General features: G+C 38.4%; 1 protein-coding gene and 1 long non-coding RNA gene across 4 annotated transcripts in view; both read right to left on the reverse strand.

The window, feature by feature from the left end:
* Positions 1-16,906, reverse strand: part of LOC135217147 (max dimerization protein 1-like) — a 677,794-nt gene that overhangs the window by 414,065 nt on the left and 246,823 nt on the right. The gene's annotated exons all lie outside the window — the stretch shown is intronic.
* Positions 2,072-14,511, reverse strand: LOC135217323 (uncharacterized). Its single transcript, XR_010315103.1, has 3 exons — positions 14,394-14,511; positions 2,415-2,514; positions 2,072-2,195 (listed from the first exon to the last, which is right to left on the reverse strand). It is a non-coding gene; the product is annotated as an uncharacterized LOC135217323 (long non-coding RNA).

A 16,906-nucleotide genomic window follows, 5' to 3' on the forward strand; every position in this document is an offset into this window, starting at 1 on the left:
ACACAGTGTTGCACATGAAAAAAAGTATATTAGTGATAATTTAGAGATACGGCCCTAAGAAAAATTGCAAATTAGTAGTGAAATCCCTGTGGACATGTTTTCAAGAACGTCGTTCCGGCTTACGACGATTTTCGGGTTACGACGTCTTAAGACGGAACCCCCGTCGTAACCCGGGGACCGCCTGTACATAAAATCTAATTCTAATATAAAAATATCATTTGTAGTGTGCAACTTACCAAGTAACTACATAGCTGATTCCCACATTGATAAGAAGTGGATTCATGGATGTGATCTATTCAAAGCATTAAAGGTAATGAGACGCGAGTAGAAAGTTGCTAGCATTAATACAATACTTGTTGTTTCCTTACTGTTAAGAGAGCTGTTGCAGGAAATTACTGGCTCTGCAAGGCTCATCTCAAACTTGTAGAGGTACAGCTGCATAAACCAAGGGTCACTGCCTACACAGTGGGAGCCTTTACAGCGACGAATTCTCTGAGCACTAGTAAAGCAGACACTGCCCTGACCCTGGACTCAGTACCATAATACAAAAGCCAGAACACCCAACAACCTACAACTCTGGAGGGTATCGAGATACCAAGTACCCAACTCCCTAGGACCCAACACCCAGTTTCAAGGCGAAGAGTAAGGTACAAAGGAAGCCGTCCTAAGCTTTCTCCCCAAGAACCATGCCATCCACCACAAATGGACCCAGATACTGCAGTTATTAAAAAACGGTTTTGACTTCGCGCAAATAATGGGTCACAAAGACAGACTTACATTTCCAATAATGTGGATGGAGAATGGAAGCAAAGACAAGTTATTGCTAAATGCCAGAGATATAGCCACTACCCTAATCCCATGTCCCTTTACCATTAGAATAGGTAGAGCCTTACTTCTATCTGGGAATGAGCCTCACGAATGAGGCCTCTGAGGAAGGATGAGAGAGCATTCTTAGAGAGACACCAAGATGGTCTTTCACAGAGCACCATCAGTTATTGGAATCCCCCTATCTTCAGTCTTGCGCAGGTAGAATTTAAGAGCTCTCCCCTGACACAGAAACCTTTCTTCATCTTCCAAGCCTACAACATCAGTCAAGTTCTTAATGGTAAAAGGAAAAAGGCCAAGGCTTTGCAAGGTTCTCATTCTTAGTGAGACCAAAACTTTTATCGAAAGCCTGAATTTCACTAACCATTCTTGCCAAACCCAAGGCCACTAGTAAAAGTTTTCTTAGTTAAATTCCTGAGTGAAGCCAGACAGCCATTTTAGGACCACGTCCAAATTCCTAGAGACCAGCTGATGTCCCTGCATTTGCAGGTGTCAAAGGACCTGAACAAATCTGACAAGTCTTGCTTCGACGACAAGTTCAAGCCCCTCTCACATCTGGAAAGCAAAATTGACACCTACATTGGTACACACCATGTCTTGCAACCCTTGCCTCAATAACGGATACTAACCACTCCTGACTCAGATATTGTCAGATGTAATTAAATAAATAAACAGTCTCCAAATCTTGAGGAAAAAAAAAAAAAAATCTGTAAATGACAGCCTGACTTTCTAAATGCCAAATGGATACGAAAAGAAGCTCCTTTACCGATATGATGGCAACAACCAGTAAAGAAAATGACATCTAAATTTAGAGAGCTGCTGCTTAGAACTTCGTCAGAACGCCAGCAGAAAACAACTGAGTTTCTCTGCCTATGTTGTTTCCCTTCTACCCTGATAGTGGGCGGACTATCTATCTACACCAAAACAAAAAAGAATTGCTAAAGCAATTTTCAAATATACATAATAAGCTGCTTACTTAGAAATTCTTAGCTATGTAATTACTTATTAAGCTGCATACATAAAAAAAAATCTTAAATATCATCAGCATCCTCCCCAATGAAGTACATATGCTGTAAAAACCAAATTCAGAACCAAAACAGCTATAATCTCAAGGTTATAAAATAAAAGGTCTAGAAAACGAAACAAAAAATAATACTAAAAACAAATAATTATGAAGACAGAAAAATACTTACTTGGGACAAAGAAGGTGACATGATGAACATTTCTAGATGGAGATAACTGAAGGAGCGAACCTTGCTGAGGATTTTCTTTTCAGCTATGGTATTAAGGTCATCAGACTTGTAAAAATGAAAACTTCATTTGTAACATTGCGCGCAAAAAACCTTTTATCATTTGTCCACTGAGGCTGCCTGTAAAAGATTCAGATTCATAGACTTCCTGATGATAAAAATGAATTCAATATAGACAAATCATTTTCATAGAAATGCAATGTTAATTCCCAAACTTTCACAAAGTCACAGGCTCCATGAGAGAGGACACACAAGTATTACTTTAAACTGCAATGAGATCCCAAGTTAATCAATGCTCATTTGTAATTCTTCAATAAAAACTAAAATTTAAAGCCTTACCAATTATTCTGACTTTGCTGAAAGAAAGATTTCAGTAATTTCTTTCCTGATACATCATAGACACTCAAGTTAGGTTGTACTTGACTCTGATCTTGAGTTTCTGAAAAATATTTTTTATAAAAAATAATGTTTTTACATATAGCTACTTACAAACAATTACATAGCTGAAAGCTTCCTAAAACAGCAGTGAAAATTCAAAATTTTGGTGGGGTGTGCTACCACCATTAGTATAGGTGAATGGGACCTGCACCACTTTCAGGAACATCTGGTACTGATGAGCAGACGATCAACAATTTGTTGAGCCACAATGTCCATCTGCGGGGATGGAGGTGAGGGCGGGCTCTAATTATGTATTCTTTAGTAAGTACATGTGAAACATTATTTTATTATGAAAATATCAATTTCACATGAGTGACATACAAAACAATTACATAGCTGATTCCACATTAATAGGAAGGTGGGAATAAGGACTTTTATTCTCCAAACCATTAAGTGTGTTAATGACTGAAAAATAGGATTCCTTGCATTAATATAAAGTGCTTGTGCCTTACCTGGTGAGAGAGCAGCTGGCAGGTAAGTATGTACTGCCTCTTTTCGGCACTCTCTTCACCTGTAGGAGACAGCAGTAGAGGCCAGGATCATCTCTACTCTAGTGGAAGTTTGTAACAATGGAAGTTCCGATGGTTAACAAAGAGAACATACAAATTTCCTTGCCCTGGGCAAAGACCAGAATACAAACAACCTTTACTACACACACACACACACACACACACACACAAAAACACACACACACAATCCTAAACATAAAAATAAAAACTGGAGAGTATCCAGGTATTCATACCAACCGGCTTCCCAAAAAAACTCAACATACTTTAAAAAACAAGGTGAGGAGACAATAAAAGGGTAGAAGGCACCCTATGCTTCCTTTCCCAACAACATACCAGCCACAGACAATGGTCTCAACTTACTGCAGCTTTCGAAAGCTTCCACATCCTTCAATAGTGCAACGCGAACACTAACTTAGATCTCCAGTATTTTGCTTGAAGGATGGAGAAGTTCTCTTCTTGAACTTGTAAAGGTGATTAGAAGTCCCTCTTATCTACTCGGTTCTATGAAGATAGTACCCAATTGCATTAACTGGACAAAGAAGTCTCCTCCTCTCTGGTCCTAGAATCTCCATAAGATTTCTAATACCACAAAGAACGAGGCCAAGGTTGGGGGGCGGGATCCTTATTTTTCGCAAGGAATCTCTACAAAAGAGCATAAGTACTGCATTCACCTTGAGTGAATCCCACATTTTTATCTATTGCTTGGATTTCACACACCCTATTAGCTGTCACAAAAAGCCACTAAAAAACAGCTCTTTCTGATCACATTTTTCATAGGTCAATGCCACCGTTCCAAATTGTGAACCCGAGAGCCACTTTAACACAACGTCCAAGTTCCACGAGACATCCCCAGACTTCTCCAACTTCGATGTTTAGACTGATTTAATCAGATCACAAATATCCTGATTAGTGACAGATCAAGTCCCTTAATTTTTTTGAAACACTAAGGATAACAGATCTGTGGCCTTTATGGTGGAGGGAGATAGCTTCCTCTTATCCCTAAACAATAGTAAAAATTTTGTTATCTGATCTACAGAGGTCAAAGAAGAAGATACGACCCTTTCTGCACCAATTTCTGAAAAAAAATCCTCCACTTAGATTAGTATAAATTGCAAGAAGAAGCTCTTCTGCTTCTTGCAATAGCTTTGCCACTTTGTGGGAAAATCCCTTTGCTATGTCAAGGCTCCTGACACACTGAAGCCTGTCAGGGCCAGTGCAGCATCCTGATGGTACCTGTTGAAGTGGCGGTTGTCGAGTAGCAAGCAACTTTGTGCAAGAAGCCTGGAGAAGTCTACAGTAGCCAAGAAGGTCCAGAAATAATTCTTCCTGGACCAGAATGGGGCCACAAGACGTCACCAACCAAACGTTGCAATGTGATATAAACTTGTTGAGCACTTCTGATAAGTCTGACAGGAGGAAAGGCATACACATCAAGCCTGTACAATCTAGGAGCATTGCGTCGGTCTTCCAAAGCTAGCGGGTCAGAACAGGTAAGCAAAGGTTGGGAGACGATTGTTTGGATGTGGCGGAGAGATCTATGGACGGTTTGCCCCATAACCTCCAAAGATCTGGCATACCTTTGCATTTATAGAGTCCACTCTATTGAAAGGACTTGATATACCACTTCAGAAGGCTCTACCAAGTCAAAACTTTTAATGAAAACAATGAGACATTTGGCAAAAAATTAATTTCTTACTGTGTGTGTGCTTGAAAGATATAGATAATACATTTTGATAATTCTTGTTTTGGAACTGTATTTCCCTATTCGATATGTCACCCTTGAGATCAGATGTTGCTAGAGGCAAGAAGCACAAGCATAAATCTTTACCTATGCCAGAAATGTTTATTTCATTAGCAAATGGTTTAGTGTTAATTTTCCTCAATAGATGGCGGAGTGCTTTGTTTACATTTTGACAGCAAACATTCAAATGCCCTGTGATTGCAGAAATTCATCATCATTTTTTTCATCTCACTGCCCTCTTCAATAAAAATAAAAAATGCATAATGAAGAAACTAATAGCGATAATTATGAAGATATGAAAGTCACTGATAATAATGTGCACATTCAGAGAAGTTTAGTACTGTGGTTGACTTATGATTAGGCTAATTTGAGAATGTAGGCAAAATGTATTAAGTACATTTTAAAGAAAATTATACAGTATAAAATTATAAAATGATGACCCTAAAATATATGAGTAATAAAATGATAAAAAAGCAGTGACAGAACTTACCCAAGTAATAGTAGGCTAAGTAGGAAATTAGGCTATTTTTATGTGGAATTACCCTTGCAAGACTATGTTTACCCAGGGGCTTCATTTTCTAGGGATTTTGTATTCTATATTCTGGGATTTCTATGGTCTGGCAGTGGCCTGGTCCCAAGGTTTTCAAATTTAAGAGGTTGGACTGTATTTTATTTTCATTATGGTATGCAAATCATCAACATTATTTCTTTTTATTATTTCATAATATTTCCTTTTTATTATTTCATAATCTAATATAAATTCCATTACACTAATGATGCAGTTGTTTCATAATTTTCTTATTATGCCCGGCATTGCCAGCCAATGGGACTATAATTTGATATATAGAAAATTAAATTGCAGCATTGCCAGCCAATGGGACTATAATTGATATATAAAGTACATTTTCATTAAAAAGTAAAAAAAAAAACATTTTTCTTTTTAAATGAGCAATCATAAATACCTATACTAAGTTTCTTGGAAATATTACATTTCTGATCCTTGACTGTCTACTAGCTATCAGTGAAGATGAGACATATAAACAGTAGTAAATAAATTTTGCTGAAATACCTTGCTCATATGGCTTCAAAAAGCACATAAAATAGATCAAAAAAAAAAAAAAAATAAAAAAAAAAAACCGGTTGTTTGAGGCTCGCTTCACTCATCAAACCATCTTTGGCACCCCCACCACACAACAAATGATGGATCACTTACTCATAGGTTTAAAGGATGACTTTTTAACTGTCTTGGCTGGGGACATAAAGTTAGACCTTGGTCTTCCTTGAGGTTTTCACTTTACCTCCCTGAAAGAGCTGTTCCTGCAACGGAGAGGATTTAGCTCCTGTAGACGGGTTTCCTTCAGGCACCTCATGGACTGCGCTAAGAGATCATGCGTCCATTTCTTATGGAGATCTGAAATGCCCTGCTTAACGGTCTCTTGAGGAAAAAGGTGCAAGTGTTTAAAGGTGAAAAAAGTAGCACCTACTTTTGATTGTTGTTACTCCCCTGGAGGCAAAGGAGCGCCATTATTCCCTCTTTTTCAGTATCCCCCATGGTGAAGAGGGGAGCTAATTCCCCTGAGCCATCTCTTACTGCCTTGTGTGCACAGGACAAGACACCTAACCAGTCCGATGAAAATTCTTCATCTAGCGACTGGAGTCCTCACTCTTTCAGGCAGGTGCACCTGGTGTCCAATCCAGAAACAGAAAACTTCAAGAATCTTGAACATGTTCAAAATCAGATGATCAAAGTCTGGCAAAGAAAATATGACTTTTGCAGCAGCAAAAGCCGAGCGTCTCATCAAGTCCATCAGTCCAGAGAAGGCCCCTGGGAGAGGCATTAAACCCTGGAAGGAAGGAGCCTCTCTGGTGGAGTAAAATCGATACTTCTATTAAGAAGTTTTCACAGTTGGGTAAGCAAAAGTAGCCTTACCCAAATCTTGCTTGGTAGGCACCGTTTTCTGACTTCCTTCAGGACCTTCTTAGAAGACAAGGACAAAAAACTAACTTCGGTAACCTGCTCTTGATGGTCTTTTTATCCACCAAGAAAGGTTGAAGCTGGAGAGGATGGGGGAGCGGGCTCAAAGAAGTTGGAATAGTTAATTAAAAAATACTCAAAGAGGTTGGAATATACCGATGAGGATCTTGAATGCTGCTCTGGTTCTCCTCTTCTGATGAAGCTGGCGACAGAGCATTGTCCTCTCCCTTAGAAGCGGTAGCTTTGTTTTTTTTTTTTCTTTAGGAAAACTCATCAAGTCCTGCAACTGCTGCCGAAACAGTTCCAAAGCTGTATCCTCCTCCTGAGAAACAGGTGTTAGATGATGCCAAAAGAAAAACAGTACACAAACGAAGTATGTCTTCTTCAAGGGATGGGCTGATAGAAGACATCGACAATGACATTCTTACCCGAGATGACACCACCTAGTCTGACAGAAGTTGCACATCAAATCAACTCAACTCAAACCTTTCCAATGGCGTTTAGTCAACACCTGTGGTTCGATGGGTTTGACTGATGGGGCAACTGCCTGTAGGCAAATCCCACCAGTCTCCCTTTGACCTCCAGTGTCTTCTCCCAGGTGCGGGGGGGGGGGGGGGGGGGGGGGGGGGGGGGGGGGGGGGAGCAGGGCAGGACCTTTGTCAGACACAACAATAACACTAGGCACTTCACTGACAATGGCACTTGCTGATTTTCCAAAAATAAAAAAAAAGCTCTAAAGGACAACCCTATGTCCAATACTGGCTTTGCTAAAGTCAAATTCTTGTCCACTTGGGACTCAAGGCTAGTAAATGTGTCAAGACTGGAAGCATGGAAACCTGAACTGGAGTGTGTGGTAATGAAGTAGGAGGACTGATAATAGGAGAGAGAGCAGCAAAGGTGGAGAGGAGTTACTTGACTTCTTTGCTTCTACAGGCACATTTTATCAAATAAGATTTAAGGTTAAATCCCAAGTGCATTCCTGTTATCTGCACTTCATGCGCTTGAGAGTGCAAGTCATAACTAGTCTTAGCCATTCTAGTTTTACAGCCTTCGCTGCAAAACCTAACAACTGACAGACTAGAGTCCAACTTAAGTAAAATTAATCTAAGCAACAGCTGATGATTAACTAACAAAAAGGCAACCACCACCAAAAGCATACTTCACCAAATACTGCAATTCCTGCAAAAATACAAAAGCAATGAAGTGGACTGCTGCAAGAACCACCAATGTTAACAGTAGCTGGCAGAAACGGATTGTTGGTTGTTCTGCTCAGCAGTACCAGATGTTCCCAAATTGGGTCGGTCCCATTCACCTACACAAACGGTGGCAGCACGGCCACTAACTTTGAATTTTCGATTGCTATGTTAGGAAGCTTTCAGCTATGTAATTGTTTGGTAAGTCACTTATGTGAAAATAATTTTTTTTTATAACAAAAAGTAAAACCAACAACAGGAGCAATGACACACAAATATTCAAAATCTGTCTCTTAAAATATAAAAACCCATTTCTAGCCCACAACATCGTTTTATCAAAAAGGCTATCCTGCTCTATAAGTCAGCGCTTTGTTTAAATGATATAAGAACTCATTTCATCATTTGCTGAATCTGTATACTATACGTACTGGCTTTGTCTATCTGTTTGCAAAACTGCTCTCACTTTTGGGATGCTTCATTACCATCTCCTTCCTCATAAGTTTTAAAGACAATTCACTGGATCAATGAACAACCTTCTTTATCTCTACCCTGATCTTCTCTCTTCCAGTTTAATTGCAAGAACAAAGTCCATCCTTAACTCAAGAGTATCTTCACAACCTTGCCACCCTTTACGACAAGTTTTTTTTTTTTTTTTTTTTAATCAGCCAACCTCAGGTTGTATGTTCAGTAACTGTTGCTTTCCTTGTACTGTACCACTGAAATTCATCAGTTTCTATTTTCCCTTACTCTCTAAGCTGTTTACTAAGTAGGTCTATAATTTCCTACAGGGTTATGCAAATACTAATCAGCTATTTCTTTGAATCAGTTAGAGCACCAGGTTAACCATCTCACTGAACTTTGGAATTAAAAACTTTAACCTCTTGATGGTGTTATACTACAACATTTAGATCCAAGTGGCACTGTGCCAGCTGAAATCAGTCGGCGCAATGAACCAAGGGTATGAGGAATGGAATGCCTGCTCTGACTGACAAGAATTTGTACAATACGGGAATAGGGCACACAATGAATTAGCCTCAACTTGTCTCTTGGCAATTCAGGATCTTTCCAATTTGCATTTGTGTATGTGTTATTGATTGAGTATTCTTCAAGTGGCTCCTCCATCTGTCTCAATAGGAATATCTAGGAATTTACTAAGTCTACACACCAATTAAAAAATTCTAGATAAGCCTGAGCAAGAGGGGTCCTATGTGTCTGTAATGAGTATGACCTTCCAATTAAAATGTTCCAGAGCATTTCCAGACAATGACAAATATAAAAGACTCCTTAGGTCCATCAGCATCCTAACATTTTACATCATCTTTATTCCACCAAGACCATGTTATTGTCACAAAATGGTTGTATTAGATGTCTGATATAAACCAATAATTCAGCCAACAAACCGAGGGATCAGTCTCAATAAATAGTATTTATGAACGGAGGCTCATAAATTAAGAAAAGGTGCTAGGACAGGATGAGACTGGCTTGAATACCTATCTGTCAGTGCCAATATCGGGGTGCCATATCCCTGATTGCCAGCAATGCTCACGCATGCTTACATACTCCACTTGAATCATGTATTATGTGTTGCTAATCTCAAGTTCTCAATCATATTCTAATGTAACTAGTGATCCTGTAGGGTTAGTGTATTTGCTGGCAAACTTAGTGGCACCTTTCCCCTTCCTACTAAGAATAGTAGAATTAACGTCAAGAGTGCCACGGAGCCAGACAAAGCTTCTGTAAATGTATATCTTCTGATTGGCCTTCTAGAAATATATTAATTTATAAAAACAGAGTACATGTTACATTCATTCCTTATCTTGGAAAGTAATTCTGTGTGTTTTAAAACGGTTCCACGCTCATTTTTCTGTTCATAGTTTGCACGCCATTATTCAGGAGCGTAGACTGCGCCCAAGGAATAATTTTGGAAATTCAGAATTTTAATTCAGTAATTTTGCCTTTAACCACAGCCACTGCAACTATGACAATATTATTACACCTCACCTCCTGTCATACCTTTTCCTGTTCCTAAAACCTGCCGGTCATATAAGAAAACTCCTGGAACTGGGTTATATGGAAAATGTCCAAACAAGCATGGTGTCTGACCTGTTAAAAGTTACACTCATTTCTAAGGGTACTCTGCTGGAATTGGAATATATGTACTACAGTGTCTATTTTGCACAATACTAAATATAATGGTGACATTTATAAAATTTGCATAGTACTTCTAGTGACTTCAACATACAGCTTACAAACTCTTTATTCTTTGGACTGCACACTTACACATGGTCTGTGTATTGTTTAGCTCAACTGCCGTAAATCATTTAACTTGAGACATGTGAAATGCTTTGAAAGAATCAAAACCAACTTATAACGTATCATAGTTCCATCAGTCAATAATGTTTTCACATCAGATTCTACTTCAAAAAGCTTGGATGTGAAATGAGTTTTTCTTTACTCCATTTCATCAAATGCACTTTTGATTAAATTACCAACTGGGTAGGTCCTCATAGCCATGATTTTATGGTCCTATCCATTGGGGTGCTAGGAAAATTCGGTCCCAGAAGATTCGGTCCTGAAATCTCATTCTCAGAAATTTGGTCCCGGAAAATTTCTAAAATCTAAATAGCCAAGCCCAATATAACCTTTGTGGAAAAAGGCATATAAATACATGGAAAATATGATATTAGAAGAAATTAAAATCTTTTCTTTCTATCAATAACTTTAATGACTCGTTTGATTTAGAGATCAATTGTTTAGCAAACCAGACGATATATTTTACAAAGATCAACAAGAGCGTGAGAACTTGGTGAGCCTGGGATTTGTTTACAAACTGTAAACAAATGTGTACGTGGTGTTAAATGATGTTTTTAGGTAGTTTTGTCATATAGGACTTTAAGCACTTGTAATGGTATTTGAGAAAGATAATTTGTGTACTTTCATTAACATTCATTGACACCGCCTATATATAAGAAACGGTGACATTTGTGAGTTGTAACTCAGTTTTTAGTCACTCTTCTTCCAGGATAAACACAATTTTCCTATTTGAAGAACCCCATCATGGCTGCAAAATACTTTAAAAATGAAAAAACAAAAACAAATTGATTGATGAAGTTAACTATGTTCATGACTTTCATGAGTTTAGTTCCGACAAGACAAAGAAATTGTGGCACTGTGAGAACCGTAACACATGTCATGCTCGTGTTCATACAGAGCATAAACCAGGTGAACTTATAATAATTTGAAAAATCAACAGTCATGATCATGAACCAACGCCGAATGGAGTGGAAGCTCGTCTCGCCATTTCAACATTAAGAAAAAAGTTGCAGGAAGTAGGTGAAACAAGTACTCGGGTGCTCATTTCCGAAGCCACAAGTAATATTAGTGAGAATGCAAAATATGAATTACCACGGTTGCAAACGGTTTCTAGAAGCATTACAAACTGGCACAATAAAGCCTTTGGCGCTCCTCCATTGCCTCTTCGACGAACAGGATTTCAAGTACCAGATACTTTTAAATATTTACAAGGCGGTCATTTGTTCCTGCAATGCGACACAGGCAGTGATGATGAAAAACGGATTTTAATCTTCGCCTCCGACGAAGGTCTTCAGCAAACTGGGAAAATGCATAACAATTTTAGGAATGGATGGCACATATGATAGGACCTTTTCTTGAACTAAGTAAATTGCGACCAATATTAACCCTCGTCACGTTTTGACTGACTTTGAACGAGCAATTCCGTAACAGATGTGACAGTAACTTACTTAAAGGAGCATGAGTTCTTTATGTATTTATTGATAAGAAGGAACTTGTTACTTTATATTTTTCTGCTTTTTAAACTAATATGCATTAACAGTATTTTTTTCCGATATGGGACCGAATTTTCCGGGACCGAATATTCTGGGACCCAATTTTCTTGATTTTGTGCACAATATATATGCTATATTCTATACTATACTGTATAGGTTTTTTGTTGAAGAAACATACCTTTTTTACACTTTTATTAATAAAACTCTAATTCTATACTTTGTTTAATTTCTTCATCAGTTAGATTACGATTTCATTGTCAGTATATAAATAATTTCTGGGACCAAATTTTCTGAGACCGAACTTTCTGGGACCGAACTTTCTGGGACCGAAATTTCTGGTCACCATCCATTGGTCAGCCCTGCACTTCCATGTCTACTACTTTTTTGACTAACGGCTCCTCACCCTATCTTATAACATTTCCAAAATATCAAAAGTCATTTCCAGTCACTAAGCACATCTCTCTGAAATTCATTTGCAATTCAGAATCTTAGCTGTTCCAACCACACACTCAGTTTCTTATAGAAGCCAGTTTCCACAAAAGTAAAATGCTAATAATTCACGCAAGAGTACTGTACAGGCGGTCCCCGGGTTACGACGGTTCCGGCTTACGACGTTCCGAGGTTACGACGCTTTTTCTTAAATATTCAATGGAAAAATCCGTCCTGGGTTACGACGCTTGTTCCGAGGTTACGACGCTGACGCTTCCGACGCTCCGAGTTAACGTACGCTTTAAAAAACGCATACTATGATAAAAAATCCTTATAGTTTAGCACAGTATATTAATAAAAATAAGTTTCTGGTTAGATTACAACAAAAATTTTGAGATTATGATGATTTTCGACACTTTTTATGTTGTATTTTTCTATGTTTTAGTGACGCCTCATATGCGGAACTAGTTCCGAGCGAATGAATACATACTAGTTTACATATAACAGTCCAAAAGCGCAAAATAATGAAAAAATCATTGCTTGTTTCCAGTAATAATAACAAAACGAAGTTTCTGGTTAGATTACAACGCAAATTGCAAGTATCCAAAGAGAGACATTATCCAGTAATTTGATCAGAGAGAGAGAGAGAGAGAGAGAGAGAGAGAGAGAGAGAGAGAGAGAGAGAGAGAGAGAGAGAGAGAGCGTCTTCCGACGCTCCGAGTTAAGGACAGAGAAGTGTTCGTTTCGTTAAACGGCCTCTGACTCATGCCAGTAAATGTTTTGTTGATACTAATAATATAAGCCTATTTAAAGATAAGTTTACTTTAATTAGTCTATATGATACGTAAATAGTAATCAACTGTTCTTGTAGCCCTCAATATTTGGCAAAATCGAAGTATCCAAAGAGAGACATTATCCAGTACGTATTTGATCAGAGAGAGAGAGAGAGAGAGAGAGAGAGAGGAGAGAGAGAGAGAGAGAGAGAGAGAGAGAGAGAGAGAGAGACGCTTTGGCAACAATGGTCTCGGGGTTTTTATAGCTTCCTTCTGCTTGATGATCGTGGATATTGTAGAAGGATTTCGACCATACTCGGTTGCCAAATCGACGATACGAACGCCACGTTCATGCTTTGCTATAATTTCATGTTTTGCTTCCATCGAAATAATTTTCTTGGGTTTTTTCTTATCACCTGCTTTGTCTTTAGCTTTGAGACCCATGGTTAATAATAAAATAGACAAAATAACACGAAAAATAGGCGCAAATACAACGAACTAAACAACGACGTGTTAACATGCAGCACCAACAAACAACAGACTGAACGCCATTTATCGGTCGCCTATACAACTAACACTCATCGCAAAATCGTATCTCAAATATTTCGTTGTATATCAAAGCTTGTATTTTCGCAAATTTTCTGTTATATCTCAAAACATTCGTATATTAGGGCAATCGTATGTCAAGTTTCCAATGTAATTTGATCAGAGAGAGAGAGAGAGAGAGAGAGAGAGAGAGAGAGAGAGAGAGAGAGAGAGAGAGAGAGAGAGAGAGAGAGAGACGCTTTGGCAACAATGGTCTCGGGGATTGACGTAACGTTTATTTTCTGAACAGATAGGACAGAGAAGTGTTCGTTTCATTAAACGGCCTCTGACTCATGGCAGGAAATGTTTTGTTGATACTAATATATAAGCTTATTTAAAGATACATTTACTTTAATTAGTCTATATGATACGTAATAGTAATCAGCTGTTCTTGTAGCCCTCAAGATTTTGCAAAATCACTCCAGGTTGTACATAAAACTTCAAGAATGGTAGTGTCACCAGAGGGATTACAAATAGTTTTACCTTCAAGAACCAGCATTCTTTTATGAAAATAACTCCAGGTTGTACATAAAACTACAGGAAAACAACATGTAGTGTAACCAAAGGATTACAAGTAAGGTTTTTATAACTTTTTATTAGTTTAAGACATATTTCCAAGCGTCGTTCCGGCTTACGACGATTTTCGGCTTACGCACGCGTCTCAAGAACGGAACCCCCGTCGTAACCCGGGGACTGCCTGTATATCCGTATTTAGTTATATGGTACTAAAACAAAAGAAGCAAACCAGATCTGAGAATTTGAAAAAGGGATTGATTTACTCTAGAGAGATTCTAATGTATTTTAAATAATATAGTATACTTAGCAACTTTCTATCATGAAAGATCTGCAATCTAAAATGTTCTACTTACTGACATATGCGTCCCATACTGCCAAGTAACTTCCATTTGAGGAAAAGCAAAGTTCCTGTGCCCTTGGATGCTTAAGACACCCTATTCTCTCCCAAGTAGTGCAGAAACGACAATGACCCTGCCAAAGTAAGGGGGGGAGTAATAAAAAAGTCATTACATTTATGTATACTACTGTTATTACACAAAAATGCACTAGTCAGCATGATGTATCAACTTAACAGATATCAAAACATTTCAGAAACAAAATAAGTCATCAAATATCATTAAAACCAAAGGGTAGCAATATCTACAAATTCCTAAGAGCTGCGATACTCAGTGTGAACAGATATAAACATCTCTATGAATTAAATTTCCTTTAACATAAAAATGCAGCAATTCTCAGTAACAAAATTTTAAATTTTTAAAGTTTGTGAAAACTTTTACCCAAACTTAAGGACAAATATACAACATAACATGTAGGGTACTTTGCAAAAAGAAAAAGACAATGTAGAAAAATTTGCTGATCGATCTAAATACATTCACATGGGATGGTATCAGACACCAACCAGCTCCCAACCCCCCCCCCCCCCCCCCAAACAGCTAAATTCCATGAATACTTAAAAGTCGCTCTCAAAACACTTAGAACCGCCTATTTTGATGGTTCAGACACCAGAAAAAACAAATCTAAAATCCTTATACCTGAGTGTTTAATATTTTACCAAAAAAAGTGCATTTCGCCATGAAAATTATATGAAAATACAGTCATTTGTGAATATTTCTTGGTGAAAAATACAGCTAATAGGTGAATTTTCTGCAAATACTGGGTATTTGCAGTCCATAGAAAAAATCATGCAAATAGGCGAGTCTGCAAACCATGAGTCCACGACTAGTGGGGCAGAGTATTTGACCATCAACCTTCTCAAAACTATCTTTGTACCCAAGTAATTGGTACCTCAATTGGCTACCTCTGAAAGTTAACCATGCGTAAAAAAACTCACATCATGCCTCCCTTGTATCCACAGATCAGAAAAGTTAAAGATTAATAAAATGGAAAATCTTCATAACCTCAAGTAATTTATGCATGGCAAAGGCATCTAGGATGCCAGATATACTATAATGTAAAAACTTTATGAATAGCAGCATCATTAAAAAAACTAATGCTACTAACTTCCACAACACTTGTATAATCTGGGGTCATGGCTGTTTAGAATTACCTAACACTGAACCTAACTCCTCACCTTAACTGGAAGTATCATTACAGTTTCTCTTTGATGATTACTTGGTTTGATGAATTACTACCTCAAAAGTATAATAATGAGAATAATATACGAGAAATTCTAAATTTTAGCAGTTAAAGTTAACAAAACCAAGTGCACATCAATGGAACCACACACACACAAAGGGGACAAGAGGCCAACCCAGGCAGTAGAATAAATATGTTATTGTTATAATACAATTAAGTTGTTCATACTTACCTGGCAGATATATATATAGCTGTATTTTCTGAAGTCGACAGAATTTAAAAATTCGCGGCACACGCAGTGGGCGGCCAGGTGTAGTACCCATCCCGCCGCTGGGAGGCGGATATCAGGAACTATTCCCATTTCTATTCATATTTTATCAGTGCCACTGTCTCCTGAGGGGAGGTGGGGTGGGCACTTTAATTATATATATCTGCCAGGTAAGTATGAACAAACTTAATTGTATTATAACAATAACATTTTGTTCATGAAAACTTACCTGACAGATATATATATAGCTGAATCCCACCTTCGGATGGTGGGAAGAGACAGAATAGGATTTTTGAAAGGAAACTAAATTAAGTAGATGATATACATCTTGGTTCCTGACCTGTTAGCATAGCCGACTTCGTGATTACTGTCACCAAGTCTGCTTCTGCGTTACTAGAGTTTGCCAGCGAGGTAGAGACCTGTAATGCTGGTGCGCTCTAGATGATCTGTCAAGGGGGGCGTGACCACAATGTGACTAGACCATATGACCTACTTTTGAGGGCACCGAAGCTAAAACCACCACCTGACCTAACCTATCAAAGTTAGTTCCATAACTTCTAGGCTAAAGAAAAGGAACGCGCCTCAAGCGACCAACCCTTCAAAGTAAAAGCACACCTATCCCTTTTCTATAGGATAGGATTCGTGTTGCTTCTTGCACCCAATAATATATCTACGGATATGTATGGTCCTAGCGCTTACGGATCTGAAATGTCGTCTTCACATCCCGTCGGGAGTGTGAAGCGAACACAGAGTTGCTTCACTAAAGCGTGGCACTCAGGATGTTACTGAGTGGTCATGCTCTGTTGAAATGCTTCCGAGGCCGCGCCCTCACCTCTTGAGCATTCATATTAAGAAAAAATCTCAAGTCATTATGCAAACATAATGAATGAGACCTCTTAAAAGAACTCCTTGGCTATAATGCCAGGGTGTTCTTGGACATGAACCAGGCTGGTCTTTTTACGGAACACCGCAGATTGTCGGGAGTGTGAAGCGAACCCAGAGTTGCTTCGCAAAAGCGTGGCA

This window comes from Macrobrachium nipponense, chromosome 7 (genome assembly GCF_015104395.2).
Source record: "Macrobrachium nipponense isolate FS-2020 chromosome 7, ASM1510439v2, whole genome shotgun sequence".
Classification (NCBI taxonomy): Eukaryota; Metazoa; Arthropoda; class Malacostraca; order Decapoda; family Palaemonidae; genus Macrobrachium; species Macrobrachium nipponense.